Source organism: Erpetoichthys calabaricus, chromosome 11 (genome assembly GCF_900747795.2).
Source record: "Erpetoichthys calabaricus chromosome 11, fErpCal1.3, whole genome shotgun sequence".
NCBI lineage: Eukaryota > Metazoa > Chordata > Cladistia > Polypteriformes > Polypteridae > Erpetoichthys > Erpetoichthys calabaricus.
In genome coordinates this window covers 103,005,030-103,021,728 of record NC_041404.2, presented here as the reverse complement: position 1 = coordinate 103,021,728, position 16,699 = coordinate 103,005,030, and positions in this window count along the sequence as shown.

Genomic DNA, 16,699 nt, shown 5'->3' with positions numbered 1-16,699 from the left:
TCCCCTTTTGTATTATTAATAAGTAGCCTTTGTCAGAATGCCTCAAATATCCCAGATTTACCACTGTTTATAAGGTATCTATATATATATAATTCACAAAGTCGCCGCCAAAGGGGGAAGACACCCATGAAAGCACGCAGGAAGAGGCGTGGATTCACTAAGCCGCCGACAAGTAGGAAAGAGCCTCGCCCACCAACTCTATGACCATTGGATACGACGACAACTCGCAGAGCCACGCCCACTAACTGGGACGCGACGCCTCGGAAAAAATGCCGTCATTTATGTTCATCTGTTGTACGCTACACATGGACCTCTGAGCCACCTTGAGTTGGAGGCAGTAAGTCTTTGATAGGCTGCAACAAAATGATGAAATTACGGGCGCATTTTTTCACACAAGCTGTGTGTGTGTGGGTGGGTGTTAGTTAATTTGTTACTCGAAGGATTTCAAGATTTAATATGCACAGGCGGTAACACTGCAAATGCAGCCCAAACGAACCCAAAATCTTCCACAGTCTCCTTACTGTAAAGCAGCAACACTACCACTGCGCTACAAGACAGAGAATGCAGTTAAAGAATGCACCAGGCTCGATTTTACTTTCGCTTCTGTTTGGACAACTGTGTCGTTCAGAAAGTGTTCACCCATCAATACATAATTATGCGGCATATGATACGCCGTGAGTTGGCAAGAGCCACAACCACCAAGTCGGACACAAAAACTCACCAATCACCATGTTAGTCGAGTTCCTCCCTACTACGATCCACATACACCTCAGAGCCACAGATTCCTTTCGGTTACGACGTACAACTACGTTCTCCATCGCAAACTGTTTTACACGCTGCATAAAGCGATTCACATCCACGCCACCAACACTCCTTTTTTTCACGGACCGTGTCTACCCTCGCTCTCTACAAACTGCAACAACTCACCACACAAGGATGCCCTATCTTTCGAGGCATTCACACTGCCGGAAGACAACCATGGGATACGCAGAAAATAGCCATGTCAGTCAATGCAGATCAGACACCCAGGCAAACAACACTGAATAATCAATAGCTACAACCACTTTGCCCGCCCCCACTCCTCACCTGAGTCGGTTTAGTCTGTGTTCAGCAGTGTTTCCCAAACTCGGTCCTGGTGAACCCCTGTGGCTGCAGGGTTTTGTTCCAACCAGATTCCTAATCATTAATGCCGGTGAAACTCATCAGTGATAAATCGGTTTTTCAAACGCAGTCGTGTAGCAGATTAGCTGGATGTAATAATCCGAGATGAATGCGCACCTCCGCGCTGAGTGAAAACACAATGTATATTGCTACAACAAAATGATGAAAGAACGGGCGCATTTTTTTCACACAAGCTGAGTGGGTGGGTGTTAGTTAGTTAATTAGTTACTCAAAGCAATTCAAGATTTAATATGCACAAGCAGTAACACTGCAAAAACAGCCCAAAGCAGGAAAGACCAGCAAAAAGTCACCAACAAACTAAACGCGTGTGCATTGTACTTACTGAAAGCAGCGTTACGGATTTTGCAAATGTTCATGTAATGATTTTGAACGAACACTCACACTTCGTCTTAACAGAGCTCTGGGCTCACTTTATTTACACTCAGGCATAGCACATGTGAACAGAACAGCTAGTCGTGTTTCCCGACTTACAAACAACGCACGTTATGACGTAATGACGTTTTCTTAAAGTTGTACACTCATTACATCTCCCCTTTTCAGTTTTTCTTTTTTTTTTTTCTTAACAGAACAGAATTAAACATTAACGTTCCTGGCTACTGATAAATTATCAACACCTTTCAACAAAACCTTATTTCCCAGTTTTCTCACTGCTTACTCTAACCCCATAGAAGAACATTGTTACTTAAATCTGTAAACCCTTATAACCAATATATTGTTCTTCATCTTTCACCATCTTTTTTTTTTTTTTTTTTTTTTTACAAATCTAATCTGTCCACTGGTCTGCTCAATCTGCCAGATCTAGTCACGACTAGTCCTTTTTGGGTCTTTGGGGCCTGAGACAAAGTTGTCTCCATATGCACTGTAGACGTAGGCAGCTGTTCATATATTTGTTCTGGTTGAACTGGAAGTTGGTTTCCTTCCGCTGGGGCAGGGCAGAGCTGTAAGTGACGACGGTTGCGTCGCAGCGTTGCTCCTTGGTGTGTCTCAATGACAAAAGATCGAGGAGTTGTACTCTCGCCTCTGACCACAGCGGCTGTTCCCCAGGTCTTTTGATGATCCAACTTTGTGAGCACCGCATCACCTGACCTTAGCGATGGTAAAGGTCTAGCTCCATTGTGACGATTAAAGTAGAAAGCTTGCTTTTGCTTTTCCATGGAATCTTTTCTCCTCACATCTTCAAGATTTGGCCACTGAGGCTGAAGAAGTGTCTCAAGCAATGGAAGTGTAGTTTTAATCTTTCTGCCCATAAGGAGTTCAGCTGGGCTGACCCCCGTTGTGATGCAAGGTGTGGCCCTGTAACTCATCACAGCCAGAAGAGGATCTTTCTGTTGCAGAATTTTCTTCGCAATTTGCACCCCTCTCTCTGCATGTCCATTTCCTTGAGCGTGGTGTGGACTGGATGTGATGTGCAAAAAGTCAAATTCCTTTGCAAATTCCTGGAACTCAGCACTCACGAACTGAGGACCATTGTCTGAAACTATTTCATCAGGGCAGCCAAACCTGGCAAATAGTGCCTTCAGTTTTAACACTATTTCTGAGGTAGTGGTTGCTGGCATGTGAAGGATCTCAAGAAATCGAGAGAAATAGTCTGACACAACAAGGTAAGTGTGCTTATTATACTCACACAAGTCAATAGCTAGCCTTTTTCAAGGTCTGTCTGGAAGGGGTGTCGAGATGAGAGGCTCCTTTTGCTGTGTCTGTTTCATCTCAAGGCATATTTGACAGGACTGAACCTTTTGCTTTATTTCTGACGAGATGCCTGGCCACCACACCGATATTCTGGCCCGCTCCCTACACTTTGTCAAACCTTGATGTCCATCATGTATCTTGTTTAGGATATCTTCTCTCAAGACATCTGGAATTAACATACGGCTTCCTCTTGTCAGTATTCCATTGTGCTCAGACAGCTCGTTCTTGAAATGGAAAAACTGTTGAATTGCCACTGGAACGTTGTTTATGTATTTTGGCCATCCTGACCTGATATACTTCAGTACAATTTGCAGGTTATTGTCAGCCTTTGTAGCAGCCCTAATGGCTTCAAGTTTTGGTGGGCTTGCAGGCATGCATTCAGCAACATTAGCAATGTAACACTCCACGTCGGTGTGTGTATTGAGATCATTTTTCTTGTATGCTAGTGGGCTTCGGGATAGTGTATCAGCCACCACCAAAGTGTTTCCTGGAGAATATTCTGCTGTCAGTTTAAATCTCATTAGCCTCATAAGTAGTCTCTGACATCTTAATGGAACACTATCCAAGTCCTTCTTATTCATAAGAGGCACTAACGGTTTGTGATCTGTTACCAACTTGAAGTTTTCAAGGCCTATTAGGTATTTTTCAAATTTTTCACAAGCCCAGACGCTCGCCAGACATTCTTTTTCAATCTGGGCATATCTGGATTCTGCCTCAGACAAACTGCGTGAGCAGTATGCTACCGGTTTCCAGTCTTTCTCATGCAGTTGCAATAGTACACCACCTATGCCATAACTGCTGGCATCAGCTGACAAGGCAGTAGGTAGAGTCACATCATAGAACTTCAAAACTGGAGAAGTAGAAAGGATGTCTTTAATGCGCTGAAATGCTGTCTCCTGGGGACTGGCCCAGGTCCATGTAGCTGTTGACCTCAACAAGTCATACAGTGGTTTGCCTTCTGTTGACAAATTAGGAATGTACTTGCCTAGGTAATTAAACATCCCTAGTATCCGTTTTAGCTCCTGAACATTGTATGGAGGTGACAGCTCACGGATTGCTCTGACCTTCTCAGGATCGGGTCTCACACCTGATTTGTCGATCAAGTGACCAAGGAAGTGAAGCTGATGTTGTCTCAGCAGACACTTTTCACGGTTCAACTTCAACCCCGCAGACTCAATTCTCTTCAATACATTGGTAAGCCGTTTGTCATGCTGTTCCATGGCGTCTCCATACACCAATATATCATCCATATACACCGATACTCCACCAAGCCCTTGTAAAGTTTCCATCATCTTCCGCTGAAATATTTCTGGGGCACTGGTGATGCCGAAAGGAAGACGTTTAAAGGAGTACCTTCCAAACGGTGTTATGAAAGTGGTCAGTTTGCTGCTTTCTGGGTGTAACGGTATCTGCCAAAAACCTGAGGCAGCATCCAAAGACGAGAAGACTGTTGCACCACTCAGTTTTGCAATTATCTCCTCTGCAGTTGGAAGAACATATCTTTCCCTTTTTACAGCTTCATTCAACTTTTTCAGATCTACACAGATGCGAACCCTCCCGTTCTGTTTAAGCACCGGCACCATGGGTGCGCACCAGTCCGTAGGGTCTGTCACTGGCTCAATGACCCCATTCTCTTCCATGCGCTGAAGCTCCTCTCTTACTTTTTGTATAAGAGGCAGTGGAACTCTGCGCGCTATGTGTACCGCATATGGCTGAGTATTGTCCTTAAGCTGGATTTTAACAGGTTCTGTTTTAAGAGTTCCATGCTCACCAAATGCATTGTGAATTTCCTCAATGCGTTTCACCACTCCCATTGAGGATGCAGTGGATCGGCTTAACAAATTGTTCACATTTTGTCCATGGATAACATACACTGGGAATGTGTACACACTTCCTTTATATGTGGTACTGACTTGAAATTTCCCCAAGCACTCAAGTCGTCCTCCAGGACTACACAGTGTAACACTAGACCGCTCCAGCGTTCTCCTGGGATTAAGCATGCAGAATGTTTCTTCACAAATGATGTTTGCATCTGCACCAGTATCAATTTTAAATTTAACTGGTGTCTTTCCGATGGAAATTTTTACAGTCCATTGCTCATCATTATTTTGTGGATTTGTAACAGCTCCCAGGAAATATGGAGTCTGTGCAACAGTTTCTGTCACTTCTTTCACTGATTTACTGTGGCACATTCTTTCCCAGTGACCCACTTTTTTACATTTATTGCATGTTGATTTTATTGCTGGGCATTTTTCCTGATACTTGTGTTTAATCTTCCACATTTTGGTTCTCCTTGCTCTTTATCAAATTTTCTTTTAGGTTTCCATCTCTGTTTTCCTCTGTCTGCTGCTTTCCCTTGTGCTATCTCTTGTACTGCAGCGCACGCCTCCCCCTGCTGGTGAACTTGGAGCGCTACCTCTTCACATTGGCGCACGCTTTGAATAGTTTGAGCTAACGTGAGGTCGGACATTAACTGCAGCCTGCGCGACAGTTCTGTATCGAGTATGCCCACAACTATCCGATCCCGAATGTGTTCATCTCTGTATTCTCCGAAGTCACAATGTTCCGATAAATCATACAGAATTCTAATAAAAGTTTCTGCCTTTTCACCCGGGCGCTGTACTCTTTGATAGAAACAGGCTCGCTCGTGAATCACATTCCGTTTAGGGAAAAAGTACTCGTCGTATTTTCTTAACACAACGTCGAATCTCTTCTTGTCACCTTCCTCATCAAAGGCGAACGATTTAAATATGTGTTCGGCTTCGTTACCCATGGCGTAAATTAATGAACTGACCTGGACTTCACCGTCTTCTTTATCCAGTTTGGTAGCACTCCTAAAACGCTGAAAACGTAGCTTCCAGTCAGCCCACTCATTCGGACGATCAAATGAAAAACATTCCGGAGGATTGAACTTCGCCATATTTTCGAGGCAATGCGCTCGTCAAACACTTCTGACACCATGTAATGATTTTGAATGAACACTCGCACTTCGTCTTAACAAAGCTCTGGGCTCACTTTATTTACACTCAGGCATAGCACATGTGAACAGAACAGCTAGTCGTGTTTCCCGACTTACAAACAACGCACGTTATGACGTAATGACGTTTTCTTAAAGTTGTACACTCATTACAGTTCATTTTTTTTCCCTCTGCTTAAAAAACATTAAAAAAGCGGCGTAGTTGGTTTGCAGCGTGTAAAACAGTTTGTTTGTCGCGGATAATTTGCTAACCACACAGGGAGGAACCAGGAAGCAAACCCACAATCTTCCACTGTCTCCTTACTGCAAAGCAGCCGTTCTACTACAGCGCCACAAGGCAGTTAAAGAAGTTATATTTATATTTTTTACACATCACACACTAGAAGCTGCTGACGAACCCTTCTTTTCGTTGTCAGTCTGTAGCTGTGAAAAAATAAAAGCAATACGAGTTTTAACAGACGTCATTCGAGTGTATCATAAGTTTCTGTAACGTTAATGAAAATGGCCAGGAGGTGTCACTAGAGAGGTGAGTGTTAAATGCTTCAAAGCTTCGATACGATTTCCGACACAATTGCTTCAAACGTGTTGATGCTTCGCAAGGCTTCACCCCGCCCATCACTACTCACAGGTTACTGAACGAGAAATCAGCAGACTAGCATGACGGATGGGGCGTAATGGGCGTCCTTCCCCTCTCCTCCGGATTTTTCAAATGTTAATTTTTTCCCTGTGCTTAAAAATCATTAAAAACCCAGCCTGATTATACGGCGTATGGTACGCCGCGGGTTGGCTAGTTATAGTATATAACTTCTCCCCACCTTCCCTCCTACATCTATAATCTCAGGCAATTAGGTGTAGTAAAAGACAAGCAGGAGTTAAATTACAATTTAAACAATGTATTATTGGTAATATTCATAAGTAATAACAATATGCAAAGTTCATTTGAATATTGGCAACCGTACAACCTGATTAAATGGTGATGTGTAGATTCAGGCGGCACACTGACTTGTTAGTTACTTAAAATGTCTCTAGTTAAGGCATCATTTTGTGGTCAGCTTTCTTCAGAACAGGCCGCATGCCTGTCTCAATATGGCTGCCGAGCTGTGCTCTTCATTGTGTTGTCTTTTTCAGTTCATGGTGTATGTGACCTGCTCCTTCATCAGTTGGTAAGAGAGAGAGAAAGTGAGGGAGTGAGCAAATTTATAGATGTTCTGTCCAACCCCTAGAGGCAATAGGACGTCATAGTACTTAAAGGCTTCTGATACAAGCCAGTTCCAAACAGCCATACTTCAGACCAATGGGGAAACAGAAAACATCTTCACACCTGCCATCCCCCAAAACCAATTGTGGAGCAAAAGTTTGCCAGTTAGGCAGCCTGGCTTTGTGTGGGAGCTGAGAGACTTCAGAGGAACATTTACCAAACTTGTTTCAGGCACTTCCCCCCAACTCTGTCATAAAATTCAAAGTGACCCATTCCCAAAAGGGGGGGGGGGGGGGTTGTAAACATGAATGCTTCTCACTAATGTAACACTAATATTTACATTGCTTTGCCTAAGTTACAAATAAAGACATACAAAGTATTTATCAACTTATATACAAAATCTCACATCACAACACTCTTAAACGTTTTTTTTCCTAAAATGTATCACCAATTTGAAAATTGAAATTTGAAAATATAACTGATTTGAAACCATAAGGCTAACGAATGAAAAAGATTAATGCTTGAGAAATAAATAATCAAGGTAAAATTTCCACCTATTTTTCATGGGTATTTCAGCAGTACATAAATGATACAGGTTTACATAAAGAAAAACAGTATTCAATGATTAAGAAATGCTAAAATTTTTCATAGTCAAAAAAGTTGGTCTCGTTCGTTATGGGAGATGGATGTCTGAAGCGGAACTCCGTTAGCAGCAGTGTTATTTTTCTCATATTTTTTATCATCCCGAGGTATCCTGTATTTACTCAACCCAAGTGGGTTCAATTACAGTACAGTATATGCAAGCATACATAAACATGAGCAGCAGGAAAAGGGCTCAGAAAGAAACGGAAAAGACAGCTAAAGCTTCTTCCAAGCCTAGACAGGCATCAAGTCCAAGACCTGCTCCAGGACATTAAATATATTGCGAAGATATTAAATAATCGCTTTGAGGCCTTACCTTTCTAGCATACCTTTAAAGGTATGCTAGAAAAGAGTGAGGAACAAATATAGGAAAATGCATCTAAGTTTGAGAATAAACTGAGGGCACTTGGCGCTCAGTTGGAAGATGTTCAACAAACGTTCACAACTCGAATTGAAATAGCTGAACAACTGGCATCTACCACTGAAGGAGAAACAATGGCTGTAATTTCTGAATGCAAATAACTCGGAGACAGACTTGCTGCACTGGAAGATGGATGCAGAAGGAATAATATTAGAATCGAGGGTCTCCCTGAGAATCGTGAAAGTGCAAACCCAGTGAAATTTGTAGCTGAACTATTCTCTAAAGTAATTGGAGAGGACTTCAAATCAGACACCGAGACAGCAGCAGCTTACCGCATATGGAGACCAAATACCTCTAAACCTAGGGCTCTTATTGTGCGTTTTGAAAAATCACAATTTAAATTACATATAACTAGCATATGCCGCATAATTATGTACTGATGGGTGAACACTTCCTGAAAGACACAGTTGTCCAAATGGGGTTGGTTTTGAGGATACGACTGTAGGTGAATGAAAAGATGGAACTCTGGAGAGGGCAACATACAATACAGAGTTTTACACGCTGCATACAGCGATTCACATCGAAGCATAGACACTGCTAAGACCATGGGATACCCCTTGCAAATTGTTTTACACGCTGGATACAGCGATTCACATCCGCGACAAATATGATTCTTCTTAGATGGTCCTGTCGCATCCACCCTCGCTCTCGAAGCATACACACTGCCTGGTCATATGCCCGCTCACAAGAGCAACTAACAGAGACCCGCCCACCAACTGTAAGACCATGGGATACCCCTCGCAAAATGTTTTACACGCTGCATACAGCGATTCACATCCACGACAAACAAACTGTTTTACACGCTGCATACAGCGATTCACATCCGCAATAAACATGCTTCTTCTTATGGGGTGGGTTTGAGGATACGACTGTAAGGGAACTCTGGAGAGAGCAACATACAATTGTCCATGACTGAAAACTGGAGGACCGCTGCCGCGCCCCCACCTCCCAGAGCGAGGGACGGGGCTGGACAGCAGTCGTGCGCGGAGGGCGGAACGGGGTGTGAAGGGAAGGACGCCCAGTGAGGACGATGTATTGATGGGTGAACAGTCATCTCTTAGTCATCGTTCAGTACGCATTGCCAGCTCATGTGCCCGCCCCCAACTCCTCACCTAAATTGCTTTCGTCTGTGCACTTGTGAGTCACGTTGACTATGCATTTTACAAACACCGCCTCAGTCGGTTTCGCATCTGCTACAGTCCACATGCACCTCTGAGCCACGTTGACTGGGTGAGGTTTCCCGTGTTGAGTCTAATTAAGCCAAAGGCTCCACACCTGGTTGTGCCCTTCCGTCAATTCCAGTTTCAGCTTTGCAACCATACTCCCCCCGGAACCCAAAGACTTTGGTTGCCCGGCGGATCATGGGAATAACGTCACCAGATCCCCAGTCGGCATCGTTTATGATCGGAACTACGACGGTATGTGATTGTCTTCGAACCTCCGACTTTCGTTCTTGATTAATGAAAACATTGCTGGCAAATGCTTTCGCTCTCGTGCAAATTGTTGGTAGGCGGGGCCATGGTCGGCTGCTTAGTGAATTGTTGGCGGGCGTGGCTGTCTTGCGTGCGTCTTGCTTGCCATGGACTTAGTGAATTATATATATAGATCTTACTTCTCAGACAGAAACAAGAGATTATATTTGAAAATAACCACATTCATATTTTCCCTGATTTCTTACCCTCAACTGCTGCTAAACATGCCACATTTTATAATATTAAACAGCGCTTATGGAAAGCCGAGATCAGATACAGCCTCTTGTATCCTGACAAACTGAAAGTGGACATTCAAGTCAAGCTTTACATTTTTACTTCTGTGGAGTAAGCAGAACAAAGGTAAGAAAACTGATCCTGACACTTTTTGAAATATGATTGTGAATCGCATCCTGTCCTGGCATGGCATGACAAAGAAGATCTTACTGGCTGTTTGCAATGATACTGGTACCATAATTATAGATCCTATTTCCTTCTCGCCCACTTTTTATTTATGTTTTAATTACGATTATATGTATATGTGTATGTACAGTTAGGTCCATAAATATTTGGACAGAGACAACTTTTTTCTAATTTTGGTTCTGTACATTACCACAATGAATTTTAAATGAAACAATTCAGATGTAGTTAAAGTGCAGACTTTCAGCTTTAATTCAGTGGGGTGAACAAAACGATTGCATAAAAATGTGAGGCAACTAAAGCATTTTTTTAACACGAACCAAAATTAGACAAAAGTTGTCTCTGTCCAAATATTTATGGACCTAACTGTATGTGTATTTATTTTTAAGGAGACTGTTTAACATCATATGCTCGGTTTATTGTATTAGGGCTTACTATGCTTGTCCAGGGCTACTGTTTAACATCATTCCCTGGGTTTACTCTGTAAAAACTGTTTAAGATTATATTTTATGCTTGTAGTATTTGGACTGTATTGTCAATAGATATCTCTATTTTAATCCTTATATGCTGCTGCTGGTGGGCTTGTTTTGTTTTGGATGTGCTCTGTCTCTAGGTATATCAGAGGACTAGGACTTTGTGAAATATGTGGTCTAGCCTCAAGTGGGGAAACAAAATGAAGGGGCGGGGGGACTGGGGGGTAGAAAGCAAGCTATCTCTAATCTATCCTTTTAATCCTTATAATTATAAGTGCCAAAGTAACAATAGGCTTCACGGCAACAACTCCTGGGAAAATTGGAAATTAAGGTTAAAGCTGTCTTATCTTAAGTTAAGACTACAAAATGACAACAAAAGTTCAGAAGCAACGTCTCCATGACCGAACAGTTAACTTTATGAGCTGGAATGCTAAAGGTCTGAATCATGAATTAAAGAGAAAGAAAGAATTCTCTTACTTAACAGGTCTAAATGCTAAAATAGTATTTTTACAGGAGACCCACTTATTAAGCAAGGATCAGTTTCGGCTGCACAGAGACTGGACTGGCCAAATATTCCATTCCAGCTTTACAAAGAAAGCTAGAGGTGTTGGAATTCTTACATTGTTAATAGCACACACTCTGTACTGAGACAATGAAACAAAAAAAATACAATACAGTCCACATAAACTCACAGCCTCTTTGATATTTGATCTTATTATTAATTGTTATTATCATAGAATTTAGGTCATTTTAAGAAGATGACAAGTCTGCTACAGTCAGTTCAATAGATGCTCCCTTTAAAATATTTGCATATACAGCGTGTAAGACAGAATCTCAATGAAGCAGGACTTTTGAGTATAGTGACAAATAATATAGGACACTGAGGAATTATAATGCATAATAATGGAAACAAGTAAAATGCGGTTGTTTTTGAGCTATTACACTTTCATTATTTGAATCACAAATAAATCCAGAAAAGAATGTGTAATTTTAAGTTTATGACTGCTATTTGTTACCATAGAATTAAAAAAATACCTCATTTTCCCTCATTTTATTCATTAATCAAAAATCAAAATCTGAAAATTCCATTCATTTTCGTTCTTTGCTTCTAAAATGAAATTTCAAATACCAAAAAGTACACAGACCATTAGAGGTCCCTTGAGTTGCTTTTTACAGTGTATAGATGTAATGCTTGTCTTGAATATCCACTTTCAGTTTGGCAGGGTACAAGAGGCTGTATCTGATCTCGGATTTCCGTAAGCGCTGTTTAATGTTGTAAAATGCAGCATCTTTAGCTGCTGTTGAGGGTGAGGAATCTGGGAAAATACGAATGTGGTTATCTTCAAATATAATCTCTTTTTTCTGTCTGAGAAGTGACATTACATGTAATTTAAATTGTAATTTTTTGAAGCACACGATAAGACGCCTAGGTTTAGAGGTATTTGATCCCTGTATTTGGTAAGCTGCTGCTATTTCAGTGTCAGATTTACAGTCTTCTCCAATTACTTTGGAGAACAACTCAACTACGAATTTCACTGGGTTTGGACTTTCGCTATTCTCTGGGAGACCTTCAATTCTAATATTATTCCTTCTGCATCCATCTTCCAGTGCAGCAAGTCTGTCTTGTCTGTTGCTTTCCCGTCAGCGGCAGATGCCAGATGTTTGGCTGTTTCAATTTGAGTTGTGAATGTTTGCTTAATGTCTTGCAACTGATCGCCAAGTGCTCTCAGTTTTTACTCAAACTTAGACACATTTTCCTGAATTTGTTCCTCAGTTTTTTCTATCATACCTTTAAAGGCGTCCTCAAAGCGATTATTTACACGTTTCTCCAGGTCTTTAATATCCTGCCGCAGCTTCTCGTTTGTCTTGAGCATATCATTTATTTATTTCTTTATATATTTCTTGAGCTCCTTTATGTCTTGCGTGGTAGCCATGATGGCCATGGTCATGGCCATTGCAGTAATCATTGCCTTCAGTTCAGACAGATCGTTTCGGCTTTCATGCCCCGCAGGTGAAGTGACAAGCCCTGTTACAGCCGACGCTCCTGGCTCGCAAGGAATGGATGAAGACATGGAAGGCAAGGCCATTTCCAGTTTCAATGGATCTTCTGGAATCGACGAGCTATCGTGACCTGCATCACTTGCACATTCGCTCCCACTTTCACTCTCAACTGGAGAAGATGCAGTAGCCTGGGGACCCAGGAGATCTATGCTTTTGCCTGTCTATTTCAGGTCAGTCTCTGCAAGGCCGTATCTTGAGGTTGGACTTGGATTTGATGCATGTCTAGGCTTGAGTATAGCTTTGGATTTGTTTTCTGTTTCTTTCTGAGCCCCATTCTTACTGTTCATGTTTATATATGCTTGCATATACTCTAATAGAACCTCCTCGAGTTGGGTAAATACAGGATACCTCGGGATGACAAAAATAAGAGAAAAATTAACACTGCTGCTAACAGAGTTCCACTTCAGATGTCCATCTCCTGTAATGGATGAGACCAAATAACAGGAAAATTAATTAAAGAAACTATTAAGGATAAGATTGAGCAGCACATGGCAAGTACATGAGTTTTTCAGAATAATAAACATGGGTTCAGAAGGGGGAGGTCATGTTTTACCAACATTTTGGAATCTTATGAGGAAGCAATGATCAGAACAGATATGATCAAAGTGAAGCATATGGTATTATTTATCTTGACTTTCAGAAAGCATTTTATAAGGTGCCACACTGGGCATAGAATTAAAACAAGTGGGGAGTTCAGAGTGATGTTTATAGATGGGTGCAGAATTGGCTCAGACACAGGAAGCAGAGGATTATGTTGCGAGGAATCTTATCAGAATTGGCTGATGTTAAGATTGGTATTTCACAGGGGTCAGTGCTAGGGGTGCTGCTATTCATAATATATACAGTGGTGTGAAAAACTATTTGCCCCCTTCCTAATTTCTTATTCTTTTGCATGTTTGTCACACAAAATGTTTTTGATCATCAAACACATTTAACCATTAGTCAAATATAACACAAGTAAACACAAAATGCAGTTTTTAAATGATGGTGTTTATTATTTAGGGAGAAAAAAAATCCAAACCTACATGGCCCTGTGTGAAAAAGTAATTGCCCCCTTGTTAAAAAATAACCTAACTGTGGTGTATCACACCTGAGGTCAATTTCCGTAGCCACCCCCAGGCCTGATTACTGCCACACACCTGTTTCAATCAAGAAATCACTTAAATAGGAGCTGCCTGACACAGAGAAGTAGACCAAAAGCACCTCAAAAGCTAGACATCATGCCAAGATCCAAAGAAATTCAGGAACAAATGAGAACAGAAGTAATTGAGATCTATCAGTCTGGTAAAGGTTATAAAGCCATTTCTAAAGCTTTGGGACTCCAGCGAACCACAGTGAGAGCCATTATCCACAAATGGCAAAAACATGGAACAGTGGTGAACCTTCCCAGGAGTGGCCGGCCGACCAAAAATTACCCCAAGAGCGCAGAGACGACTCATCCGAGAGGTCACAAAAGACCCCAGGACAACGTCTAAAGAACTGCAGGCCTCACTTGCCTCAATTAAGGTCAGTGTTCACGACTCCACCATAAGAAAGAGACTGGGCAAAAACGGCCTGCATGGCAGATTTCCAAGACGCAAACCACTGTTAAGCAAAAAGAACATTAGGGCTCGTCTCAATTTTGCTAAGAAATATCTCAATGATTGCCAAGACTTTTGGGAAAATACCTTGTGGACTGATGAGACAAAAGTTGAACTTTTTGGAAGGCAAATGTCCCGTTACATCTGGCGTAAAAGGAACACAGCATTTCAGAAAAAGAACATCATACCAACAGTAAAATATGGTGGTGGTAGTGTGATGGTCTGGGGTTGTTTTGCTGCTTCAGGACCTGGAAGGCTTGCTGTGATAGATGGAACCATGAATTCTACTGTCTACCAAAAAATCCTGAAGGAGAATGTCCGGCCATCTGTTCGTCAACTCAAGCTGAAGCGATCTTGGGTGCTGCAACAGGACAATGACCCAAAACACACCAGCAAATCCACCTCTGAATGGCTGAAGAAAAACAAAATGAAGACTTTGGAGTGGCCTAGTCAAAGTCCTGACCTGAATCCAATTGAGATGCTATGGCATGACCTTAAAAAGGCGCTTCATGCTAGAAAACCCTCAAAATAAAGCTGAATTACAACAATTTTGCAAAGATGAGTGGGCCAAAATTCCTCCAGAGCGCTGTAATAGACTCATTGCAAGTTATCGCAAACGCTTGATTGCAGTTATTGCTGCTAAGGGTGGCCCAACCAGTTATTAGGTTCAGGGGGGGCAATTACTTTTTCACACAGGGCCATGTAGGTTTGGATTTTTTTTTCTCCCTAAATAATAAAAACCACCATTTACAAACTGCATTTTGTGTTTACTTGTGTTATATTTGACTAATGGTTAAATGTGTTTGATGATCAGAAACATTTTGTGTGACAAACATGCAAAAGAATAAGAAATCAGGAAGGGGGCAAATAGTTTTTCACACCACTGTATATAAATTATTTCGATATAAATATAAGTAACAAGCTGGAAAATTTTGCAGATGAAACCAAGATAGGTGGATTAGCAGATAATTTGGAATCTGTTAAGCCATTACAGAAGGTCTTGGACATCATACAGGCTTGGGCAGACTTGTGGATGAAATCTAATGTCAGTAAATGTAAGGTATTAGACATAGGAAGTAAAAATGTTAGTTTTGAATACACAATGGGAGGTCTGAAAATCGAGAATACACCTTATGAGAAGGATTTAGGAGTCACAGTGGACTCTACGCTATCAACTTCCCAACAGAAGGCAAACAGAAAGTTAGGTTATATAGCACGATGTGTGGAGTACAAGTCCAAGGAGGTTATGCTCAAGCTTTATAATGCACTGGTGAGGCTTATTCTGGAGTGCTGTGTGCAGTTTTGGTCTCTAGGCTACAAAAAGAAATAGCAGTGCTAGAAAAAGTCTAGAGAAGAGTGACTAGGTTCATTCCAGGGCTGCAGGGGATAAATTATGAAGAAAGATTAAAGGAGCTGAGCTTTTTCAGTTTAAGCAAAATAAGATTAAGAGGAGACAAGATTGAATTGTTTAAAGTTATAAAGGGAATTAGTACAGTGAACTGAGACTGTATTTCAATATGAGTTCATCAATAACACGGGGACACAGTTGGAAACCTGTTAAGGGTAAATTTCACACAAACATTAAGACATTTTTCTTTACACAGAGGACCACAGACACTTGGAATAAGCTACCAAGTAGTGTGTCAGACAGTAGGGACTTTCAAAACTCTACTTGATGTTTTTTTTAGAAGAATTGACTGGATAGGACTGGCAAGCTTTGTTGGGCAGAATGGCCTGTTCTGGTCTAGGATGTTCTAATGTAATTGCAAATGGAAAGCAAATAGGCTTGTGGTGGCTCATTAGCTTTCATACACAGCAGATTATAATTTAAGTGGTGTGAAAAGGGCATTGTTTGGTGTGTGTGACTAATTGTTGTTCAGTTTACTTAAAACATAACATTTTTGAAAGTTTTCCATTAAAATAGATTCTAATAATTAGCAATTGAGAAATATCTACTGTGGTGGGTTGGCACCCTGCCCGGGATTGGTTCCTGCCTTGTGCCCTGTGTTGGCTGGGATTGGCTCCAGCAGACCCCCGTGACCCTGTGTTCGGATTGAGCGGGTTGGAAAATGGATGGATGGATGGAAATATCTAATAAAAAGTCTTTGGTGGGTTGACGCCCTGCCCGGGGTTTGTTCCTGCCTTGCGCTGGCTGGGACTGGCTCTAGCAGATCCCCGTGACCCTGTGTTAGGATATAGCAGGTTAGAGAATGACTGACTGACTAATACAAAATAATAATATATTTTATTTAAAAGTGCCATTAAATATATCTAAAAACACTGTACATTAATACAAAATATTAAAACATATCATTAAACAGGACAATATACAAACATTAAAAAATAAACAAAAAGCAATACTAAAAAGATATATTTTAAGTTCAGATTTAAAAATAGAAAGTGAGGTACCAGGAAAAAACTCCAAAGGCAGGACATTCCATTATCATAGGACTGATACTGTTAGGCAGGGGATAGGCACACATGCTGTGAAGCGTTAAGTATAAGGATGCTGCTGCTATGCAAGCAGTATACTGACTATACTTGCGTAGGAGGATTCCAATCAGCGGCAGTGCGTAATATCATCATG